The 9,984-nt window shown below is 40.9% G+C and overlaps 1 protein-coding gene across 11 annotated transcripts in view; it reads left to right on the top strand.

Annotated features, from left to right (window-relative positions):
• The window catches only part of LOC100744546 (guanine nucleotide-releasing factor 2), a 60,837-nt gene that overhangs the window by 32,035 nt on the left and 18,818 nt on the right, over positions 1 to 9,984 (top strand). Inside the window, exon 1 of one of the 11 annotated variants that reach the window (XM_012387530.3) lies at positions 306 to 837. The exons of the other annotated variants lie outside the window; for them this stretch is intronic. The gene's annotated coding sequence lies outside the window, so the exon portion shown is untranslated. Of the gene's footprint in view, positions 1 to 305; positions 838 to 9,984 lie in introns of those variants that run through there. 11 annotated transcript variants of the gene reach the window in all.

Here is a 9,984-nt window from a genome sequence, read left to right on the forward strand (position 1 = left end):
GGGGTCGGGGGTGGGTGTGGGAGGTGGACAGGGATGAGAGAAGAAAGATGGAAAATCTGTCGACACAAAGAAAGCACGAATAGAGAAAGAAGAAAGTAATGGAAAAGGAAGATCGAATATCTCGTATGGTACAGATACAGGCGACCTAAGCAGGCTGGACGAAACTGTATAGAAAAGAGAGGAGAAGAGAAGACGTAACGATAGGCAGAGATAAAGAAGCGCGAGAGAGAAGGTCGACCGGGTGCAGGACACGCACGTCGCGTCGGTGCGACTAGGATGGAAAGACAAGAGATCGTACTCGATGCTCGTTGGGTGAAGTTAGCAGTCGATGCGCACACGCCACGCGCTCCGGACGTACGTATCGTTTCTCTCTCCGGTTCGGTGTTTCGTCGCGTCGCGTTGTCCGGTTCGTTCCTTTCTTGGTTTGTCAACGTGTCCGTTTCGAGCTAGGGAAATCTGTTGCGCGGCTTCCGCTCGAAATTGTTTCCTCTGCGACACTCTACGCGACAGAAACTCGGTCGACCGACGATCGTTCGACGTCTCGGTCGTTTCTCTGCCGAACAGCCGCCGCATGCGACCGGTTACGAATTTCAAGAAAACCGATCCTACCAGTGTAGTGGTACATTTAGAATTCACGATGCTTGTGATATATCGGTATCAGTATCAGTGAGCTACTTATTCTGTGCAGTTTTCATCATTGCTGTGTGTGTCGAGTATACTCGAGTTTAGGATAAAACTACGACGTTACCTTATCGGAAGACTTGGATGGTTCCTTGGAATGCTCGTTTCTCGTTGATGCCCGAGCAAAACGGGTTGAGCCGTGAAATCGAAAGCCAGGTAAACTAGTCGTTTCTCTAAAAACGATCGTGCTACGACGTGATCTGTGCAACGTCGAGACGCGGTCCAATTAGATCGATAATTTAAATATCTGTAGTTTGAATGCTTTTATAAGACTACAGTTCTATCTTATAGATTGTTTATATTACATACTTGTCCGACGAATCATATGCAAAAACGCACGCACGCACGCACGCACCAACACCTATATACCTATACTGTACGTACTTATAAATATTTACTTGCAACGAAAAATCGTTTCATAACATACATTTATTGTTGATAATACGTGACCCGCTGTGCCCGTGTCCCTCGCACGTAGTTTTCGTCACTCGGACCTACGGTTTCCGTCCTTTGATTCGTTACGCATCTCCGTTTCTCTATCTCTATCTCTATCGTATTATTCATACGTGGCTCGCATTTCACACAACGTTTCGTTCACACAGATTCTCCTTCATCTATAAAAAATTATCGAACGAAGCGTGTTTTAAACAAAGACGAACATTTTGTTTGCTTTGCATTTAATATTCATTATTTAAAATTCGACTTGATATGCTTATAAGGAATGAATATGTACACAACCTCTGTAGGTCGAATTTCTGTTTCTTGAATATAAGATGAGAAACCCGAACAACCAATAGATTTCAATCGTCCCCTTGTGATTTGAATAATCGAGTTTCGATCGTACATCGATTCGAAAAGCAAGAAACGTTGATGGAATTGGCCGGCGCTCGATTCAAAATACTCTTACAAAATGATCGTTAAGATGGCTGTGACTATATGTTCGGATTGGACCGACGAAATTTGCACCAGTTATATCGCGTCGCATCACGTCCAATTTTCTCCCTTGATATCTTTCCAATGGCATTTAAATTTTAAAGGCGAACGCTGCACGACGTGAACGGTGGATCAATCATGGCTGCACGATGGCAATGACAGAATGGTGTTTATTAATAACTTTGTGACAGAAGTAACGTGCCTGTTTGAACGAACCTTCGATCCTTCGAGGCTTCGTGCCTTCGTGTTTTTCTCACGTAACGATAAATCACGATGTCCCGTTGTCAACGAGCCGAACGAACATAATGAAACTTTTCCGTTTCCACTGTATATCGTCCGCGCGGTATGTGTACGTGAACCGCTGGCGCCTATGACTCATTTCACGGGCGTGTATCGTGATTTTTTGCGGTTGAAACGCCGAGACGCCAGATCGTAGGAAGGAATATCGTTACATCCGCATTCTGTCTCCGAGGCGTCTAGATATGTATAGCTATGTACCTACTATCATATACTTGTACGCCCTACGCAACGAAAGAAAAGGGAACGAACGTTTTAAATTCATACAGTCTTTTTAACAAGGTAATTTCTCGTGCTGCCTGCTAACTTTTACGACATTTTTTAACCTCATTCTCAAGATTAGCACATTGCTTTAAAAGAATGGTTTATTATATGAGAGATAAAATTTATATGGCGAAATCGTGGTACCAAACTTTCTTTCGATTTACAATGTCAAAACAGGATCGGTTGTATTTCTTTCGAGTCACACTTTCTAAAAATATCTTCCCTTATGCAAGGTTAATTATTAAAACGTGATTATTTCTGCTTACGTTCGTTACAAACAGATTAAAATGTTATTTGTGACGCACACACCTGACTATATCTAACTGATATAATATAATTTGGATATTGTTTCGCATAGATAAATGTTGAGATATTTGATTGCTTGAAACCCGTATGTATACGTACATCTACCGATACGCTACAGATGGTCAGATATCATATACTAATTGTACGTATGTATCATGGTACCCAGAGATCCCTTCACATGGAACTTGGCCTCGATACATGCTTCGAGGTAAATCTCGTCGCGGCAGTTATCGTTACAAGAACATTCCAGCATGACCTACATAATAACCCTTGGGCCCAGCAATGTCTGCGATATATCGATATTCGTTAAGCATGGAATTTACTTACTTATTGCAGACATCGTATTACGTATATGTATGTATAATAAAACATACCGTAGAAGGAATTCAGAGATGAGATCATGGCAAGTGCATGAAAGTAGGCGGTCGGTCGATTCAATAAACAGCAGCAGCACGAAGGTCACAGGCTTAAGTCATCCAATGTGTTAACATTTTTATTTTCGACTCGCTTGTTCTGGGCTCTGGCTTTATACGAAATATCTCGAAATCGATGATCGCAGTATCTCGTTAATCGTTGATCGTCAATTAACAGCGCAGCATTAACCGCAAAGCTATCGACGATAGCCGATATTTCCATCTTTACGAGTAGGTTTTCTCCTTACACGGGGTCGGTCGTTCGTAAGGCGTTGGAAGAACGAAGTCGGCGATTTGATTGACAGTGCGATAGGTGGTGGTACCCTAGTCTCTTACTCCATGTGGACGAAAAATTAACGACCATGTTCTTCGACCGTGAACCCCATCGACGCAACGCCATGTCTCGAGCAAACTTAATGTCAGGGGCTTTGCTCGTAACGGCGAGTTGCTAATTAATTAAACGAAGCGAACCTCTACACAGATAAAGCAGATATTTCTCGTTTCTTCTTGTTCACCGGCAATTTTATCCTCTCGTTGTTTTCATTATTGCTGCGCGTGATATTCAAACTGGTTCGATCGATTCAGCGAATCTTTGTTTCTCGCGTTTTTTTTTTTTTTACGGTAAAAGGATACGCGTTTAGAATTTGATTCGATGCAATGGATACAATTTTCCAACACATACGTTATTAATCTCAAATAACCCATCGGATATTCCGTTAATTGGCTCGTTTCTTCCATGGTGAATATCATTTTTGATAACTTTACTCTTGTAATTTAACTAATTAATGTACAGTTTTGCCATATGCGCCGTTGGTCTGAAGTTTGAATGAACTACTAATCGCTACGTATTCCAGAGATTGCAAGAGGAAAAGTCGTTATTAAAAGATCTATCGAAATAAAGAAATGCTCATGGATCTATCGGAATAACTGTGTTTTAAAGGTTTCGTATCGACGATTGACCAGCACAGCATTAACCAGTTAATACTTGTATTATACGATACGCACTCCTTAAGATGCGTTTATATTATCCGTTCAGATACGCAATTAAAAAAAAAACCGATTACCGGTTACGGCGTGATTCTGCCCAAACAGACACGGAGTCGGAATGTAGATGTCAGTTTCTGCTTGAAAACGGTACGAAGAATAAGGATATTCCTCCGTCTCGTGTCGTACAGTGGATATCGTTCGTTAATCTTTTCACATTTATCTCTCGTAAGTGTCACAGCTTTTGAACGATACACATATACACATACGTTTCATTAAGCAGTAGAAGAAGTATTGACGGAAACGTGAGAAACAATATCGCCGGTCTATCTGTCGTTCCATAGAAAATGTCCGAATCGGCGCTGCATAGGCATGCCGATCGATTTACCGACTGTTGTCGCTATAGAAATGTCTGACAATGAACGGAACCATGCCGTAAGCCGTAACCGTTCCGTCTCCGAACGAATATGTAATACGCATAAATCCACCTTCATAGTCGACACACCGCGAGACTTATTTTCAAAAGGAATTAGAAATAAAGTGGCACGATTAACCACAGAATTTCGAGTCGAGTCAGAATTTCTCCTTGCAAAACAGATTGCGATCAAGCATTCTCCGTTGCCTTCGTATTTTACGATGATTTTTCAATGTCGCTTATCAATGTTATCCAATGTTATCAATGTTATGTTATCCAATTTTGCGATCTTAACCCTTGGACAAATTTTTCTATTTTATTTATTCGCCTCGTTTGAAAAGAGCGAGACGGAACTTTGAAAAAGCGATAATCTTTTATTTCGTCGTTAAATTATTTTTTCTTTTTAGTTTCCCGTTTTTCAAGATACGTAAATATAAAGCGAAGAGAAACAGAAAGAAATTGAAACTTATTTGCTGCACGCGCGCATACAGCGGTGCATAAATTATGTCTTGAATTTGATTAATTATTTATATGCATTCTTAGCACGCGCGTAGTGTTTATTGCTGCATTTATGAGTCATGCAAGACGCGCAACTGCAATTGTCAGAATTGAATTTCTTTAGGATAATAGTGGCTAGAAGATCTTTGAAAGGATAACTATGTTTTTAGGGAATTTCTCGTGCCTTTCTTTATGTGAGAATCAATGAAATCAGTTGAAACAGAACTTTTGAACATATATTACGTATACATGTTATAAGGACAGTTACCTATATTTGAAAGACTCGTAACGCGTAACGCTAGATGGAAAAAGACCGTTTTTCAAACGCATTTCTCCATAGTACAGGCTGTTCTGTATCTAATTTCCTGCAAGTTATCAGCATCCCTCCTTTGGCACCGCACATGTTTCACACACGTGTTACGCTATTATGTCAATCGTTACCACATGGATACCAAAATGCACCAACGATACATTCTCCAAGGACTAGCTTCCGAGGCATGTTTACTAGCATGTAAACGAACAAGCAACGTGAACGACAGGAAACACACATTGAACAAATTTTCTTGAATCTCAAATCTGTTTAGCCTTTTTTTATATATTTTAATATTCTCGCGTATAATAGTGGCACATTGTGTTATGTTGCGTTATGTTGCGTTATGTTGCGTTATGTTGCGTTATGTTGCGTTATGTTGCACGATCGTTAGATTACGACGGTAAACGTTGAATCGGATCCGCAATGTTCGAGGATAGACAGCCCTGGTTTACAAATTCCGTTTCGAATTATTTGACCCGGAGAACAACCCTTTGGTTTGGTAACGTAGAAGCGAGTATATCGTTTGACTTGCATTCACTTAGCTCAACGAATCAAGCTTTACCTTTCGCTTGTCCTCTCGGTATGATGTTTTCGCTCGAGTGCCCGAACGAATCTAATCTCTCCTTCGAGAGGAGGTTGAAAAGGCAGACGAGAGCGTAAGAAGGTGTATAGATTTCGAAATACTTGGAACATTTGGATTTTCTATTTGTAATGAGGCGGACCTAATATCAATGGCAAAACAGGAGCATGGCATAGTGGTGGTAGCTGACGTTGGAAATTTCTGCAAAAAGATACGAGTTATTTCTTATTAAGCATGTATTTGTTACAGCGACCTGACAAGCGTATCGAACAATTTTTTGCATGTGATCAGACAGGTCGCCTGCAGTAGTCAAAATATCCGTACAGTTGTATCGTACGCACGATGCGGTATCACAGTAAATCCGAAAAGGCATACCTATGTATCTTACGCCCGCTCATAGATCTACCGGAACCTGTGTAGCTGACTTAAAGCTTGTACCAACGAATTATACGCGGTGGATATGCGCTGTTAACGAACGGTAGCCATTAACCCTTCCATATAGAGCTTCACATCGTAATGTTTGCAATATTTGCTCAAGGACCAAACAAATATTTCCTACGAATCGGCTAAATAAGAAGATTTTTTTTGAAACAAGGCGAATTCTGTTTTACGGAAAATCAGCGAAATGTTGGCAAAAAATGCGTGGTACACGTGATTCTCGCCGCGAATGTAATAATAGCCGAATCCCAGGAGGCAAGTAGTCGGGCGGGCCAGTTCGCGTTCTTCCACACATCCGTGGAGTGCACTTTTCGTTCGCATTTTACTAGCCACTCTTCCAGCGGCTTTTCACATGAAAAGAAAAGAGTTTGCACGTAGGCGGATTTAGAAAGCTCATCCACTCGGTCGGACGATTTTCTCCCGATTCTTCATTTTTAATGTGTTTACGTTAGGTCGGCTAACATTCAAAATGAAACGTTACATACATTATTTGTTCCGATCCGTCTTCTTTCTTTGATCTGTCATTATCCGATTTATTCTATCTGATTTGATCTGTCGTTATTCGTTGCCGAACGTTGATAGATAATCTCTTAACCCCCTGTAACCGGATTAATATCGACTTTGCTCTCGAAGAAAACAGATAGTAGCGTAATTATCTGCCTCTCGGTTTTACATATACATATGTATATACGTATACATTTACAATTCACTCCATGTTACGGATGCTCAATGCAGCGCCATTGCCGAAGGCTCCTTTTTCTATTTATCGTATTAACGCGTTGTTCTTCCAAGTTTCGTGTCACACGAAAGCTTTCAAACTCGAGCAGCACTTTTTTTAATCTTCTCTTTACGTACATGCTCTATACTCCTGAGTTGTTCATCGAGTTTGGTAGCTAACTCGAGGACATTTGGACAAATGTTAACGATGATAACGAGACGTGAATATCGCAAGTCATATTTCGTTACAATTAATTTAATTAGTAATTACAGCACGTTATCGCGAGAATTTAACGGATGAAAAGACGATCGGAGAAAGGGAAACATGTGCCAGGCAATGGGCTTCGAACGCAAAATAAATTCGTGATTCGAGTAAATTCAATTAGTTCGAACTTGAAACGTTCGAGCGTTTCCAATCCTGTTTGGACGAGGCTGGAAATGTTTGGTGCAGGCAAATTCACAATTTTGCAACCGTTGCGCTTCCTTTCGTTTGATCGAATGAGATTTAGCTCGTGTGGAACGCAGTATGGCACGTAGTATGGCATGTAGGAGCGGTGAGCGTATGATATGCTAAAGTATGTACAATGTACATACATATACATAAATATTTCTTGAAATGGCTTCAACGACGGATGCTGACAACGGTGAATCGAGAGACTTATCGTTTGGCTGGCTCGACCGACTTATCGTTTTTGCTGTATTCTGCACGTACGCTTTTCGATCGATGCTTCGGCTTTTCGGCGAAGATCATAAGCGCGCGGCTGCCGCTTTCTTACCGTAAGCAGCCGTGTAGATCGTAGACGAATGTTACGATACGGCCGCGTCGTCAACGATCACTGCGACAGCATCAAGGGGTGTGCCATCGTCGTCGCCTTTAGATAAAAGTTTTCTACTTTTCCTTTCCATTAGACTAAGATTTATATCTGCCTATCGAATAGCTGCGTATATATATGTATACACTTTGTTATATATGTATACTTGTAGAGTTCAATACAAAATAAGATTAGCGATTGGCTATAGTCATTTGTAGATAAATCTTTCGCAAGTTTAAAATTATACGTACCCCCGTGCTGTTCAGGGGTCGTTGTTCAATGGTTAACATCTCTACGTACGAGTTATGATTCGATTTTTTAGATAGATTAACGTAGGAAGTGGAAAGTACGTGTTATACTTAAATATAAGGATATATGATAGCAGCTATATATAATAAAACATAGCTACTAAAGGAACAAAAAAGCCTTTTCTGAAACCTAACTGTTACGTTTTAATTGGGAAACGCAATGCCGTATTTGCACGTGGAATCGAGCATTTTCAAGCACTTGGAGAGTTTTAACATCCATGCAGACAGAAGCGTGCATAGACGAAAAAGGATCTTCGCCGTCGATCCGATCTTTTAATTCAGACTACGACGTTACCATCTGCGAAAATCATGCTGGTCCAACCGGCAATCCCGCGTTCGCTAATATCGCTATCGAACCATGAAATTCCCAGCTGGAGACGATGCCTGATATTCCGCTAACATTAAAGTTCCGTAATTGCATCGCTGCGAGCGCAATGGGAAATTCCAAACTGAATCGGCTTGGCCGCTTCCATAACGGCGATACAGCTGCACGGAATTTAACCTGTTAACAAATTAGCCGGGGGATTTGTTAATCGGGACTCGTCCGACGAGAGCCGGTGGTTACATAGCGTATGATTAAACCACCGATCGAAATTACACGAGACTCGTTAATATTCTGTAATAAGTGTAATTAACTCGGTTAGGTGTTGCGATAGGATAAATCATTTACATTCAAATGACGTACGAATCGATATATATTTATATATATATATATATATACATATTGGCTACGATGTTTGAATGGAGGTTTAATTCTATATTTATAGAATTAAAAATAATGCGAAAACAATTTTTATAGAAATTCTTCATGCACGGCGGTATAACATTCGTCGGTTCTCTTTTCTTTTTGCTCGTTCCCCTTGCATTTTCTTTGTTAGCTATTTACTTTATTCATTAGTATATATATATATGAGAGAGAGAGAGAGAGAGAGAGAGAGAGAGAGAGAGAGAGAGAGAGAGAGAGAGAGAGAGAGAGAGAGAGAGAGAGAGAGAGAGAGAGAGAGAGAGAGAGAGAGAGAGAGAGAGAAAGAGAGAGAGAGAGAGAGAGAGAGAGAACGTTTCGGTTAATTAATTCTTACGATTGAATTGAGAGGTTAGAAATGTTATCCGGCTCTGATGGGACGCAGTAATTAATTTTGCATTTGCAATTTTAGACGCGAGTGATAATCGGATTAAGAATAGAAAGTGAGAGAAATGTTATGAAAAGTGATCGATGGGAATAACGACAGATAATAAGAAAGAGATAAGAGAGAGAGAGCAACGTGTTTCGGTTTTTTGTCGAAACGAGAAATCATGCCAAGAGACCCTTTATTAACTTTTCTATAAAGTTTGAGACACAACGAGCGCGATTAAACACTGCAATTAGATAAAAAATTGCTCGATATGCACATATTCCGTCCCTTCTTCGTTGATATTCTCACCCTTCGCTTCGCGCGATGGTGGTGATAACGACGGATAATGATAACGATACAGTTTGATTGTTTCGAAACCGGGAACATTCTCGTCTTCGGCGAAGCGTTTCTCGGTGTTTCGTCACTTACATCGTGATTTGGCCGTCGCTTCGCATCGCGCCGGTTTCGGGCTCGCTTACTAAATTTAGTTCGTTGTCCGAAGGCACCATCTTGGAATAATTCTCTGTCGGCATTTAAGCTATTTCGAAAGCTCTTTAAAAAACTCCGGCAACGCTTCTTCGTATTTTGTCGACACTGTTCAACGCGGTTTAAAACGCTATTACGTCACGTCAGTCAACTACCGACATTTCATTTTTGGGAAAAAGTTACTCTTTTCATTTCCAGTTCTCACACAGTCGAATGATTACCATATCGTGAAACACGTTCGATCGAACAGAGAACACGCTATACTTACACCTTACAACGCTTTAAATCAGACCGGCACACCGTCGCCTCTCGCCGCCATCCAGTGTCCCCCTTCCAACTATTGAAGGGACAGGCGTGGGAGGATGAAATTCAAGTGCCACGTTTAACACGTTTTTCCAAGACTGAACAGGACATAGTCGCTGCCGCC

This window comes from Bombus impatiens, unplaced genomic scaffold (assembly GCF_000188095.3).
Source record: "Bombus impatiens unplaced genomic scaffold, BIMP_2.2 scf_0478, whole genome shotgun sequence".
NCBI classification, from domain to species: domain Eukaryota; kingdom Metazoa; phylum Arthropoda; class Insecta; order Hymenoptera; family Apidae; genus Bombus; species Bombus impatiens.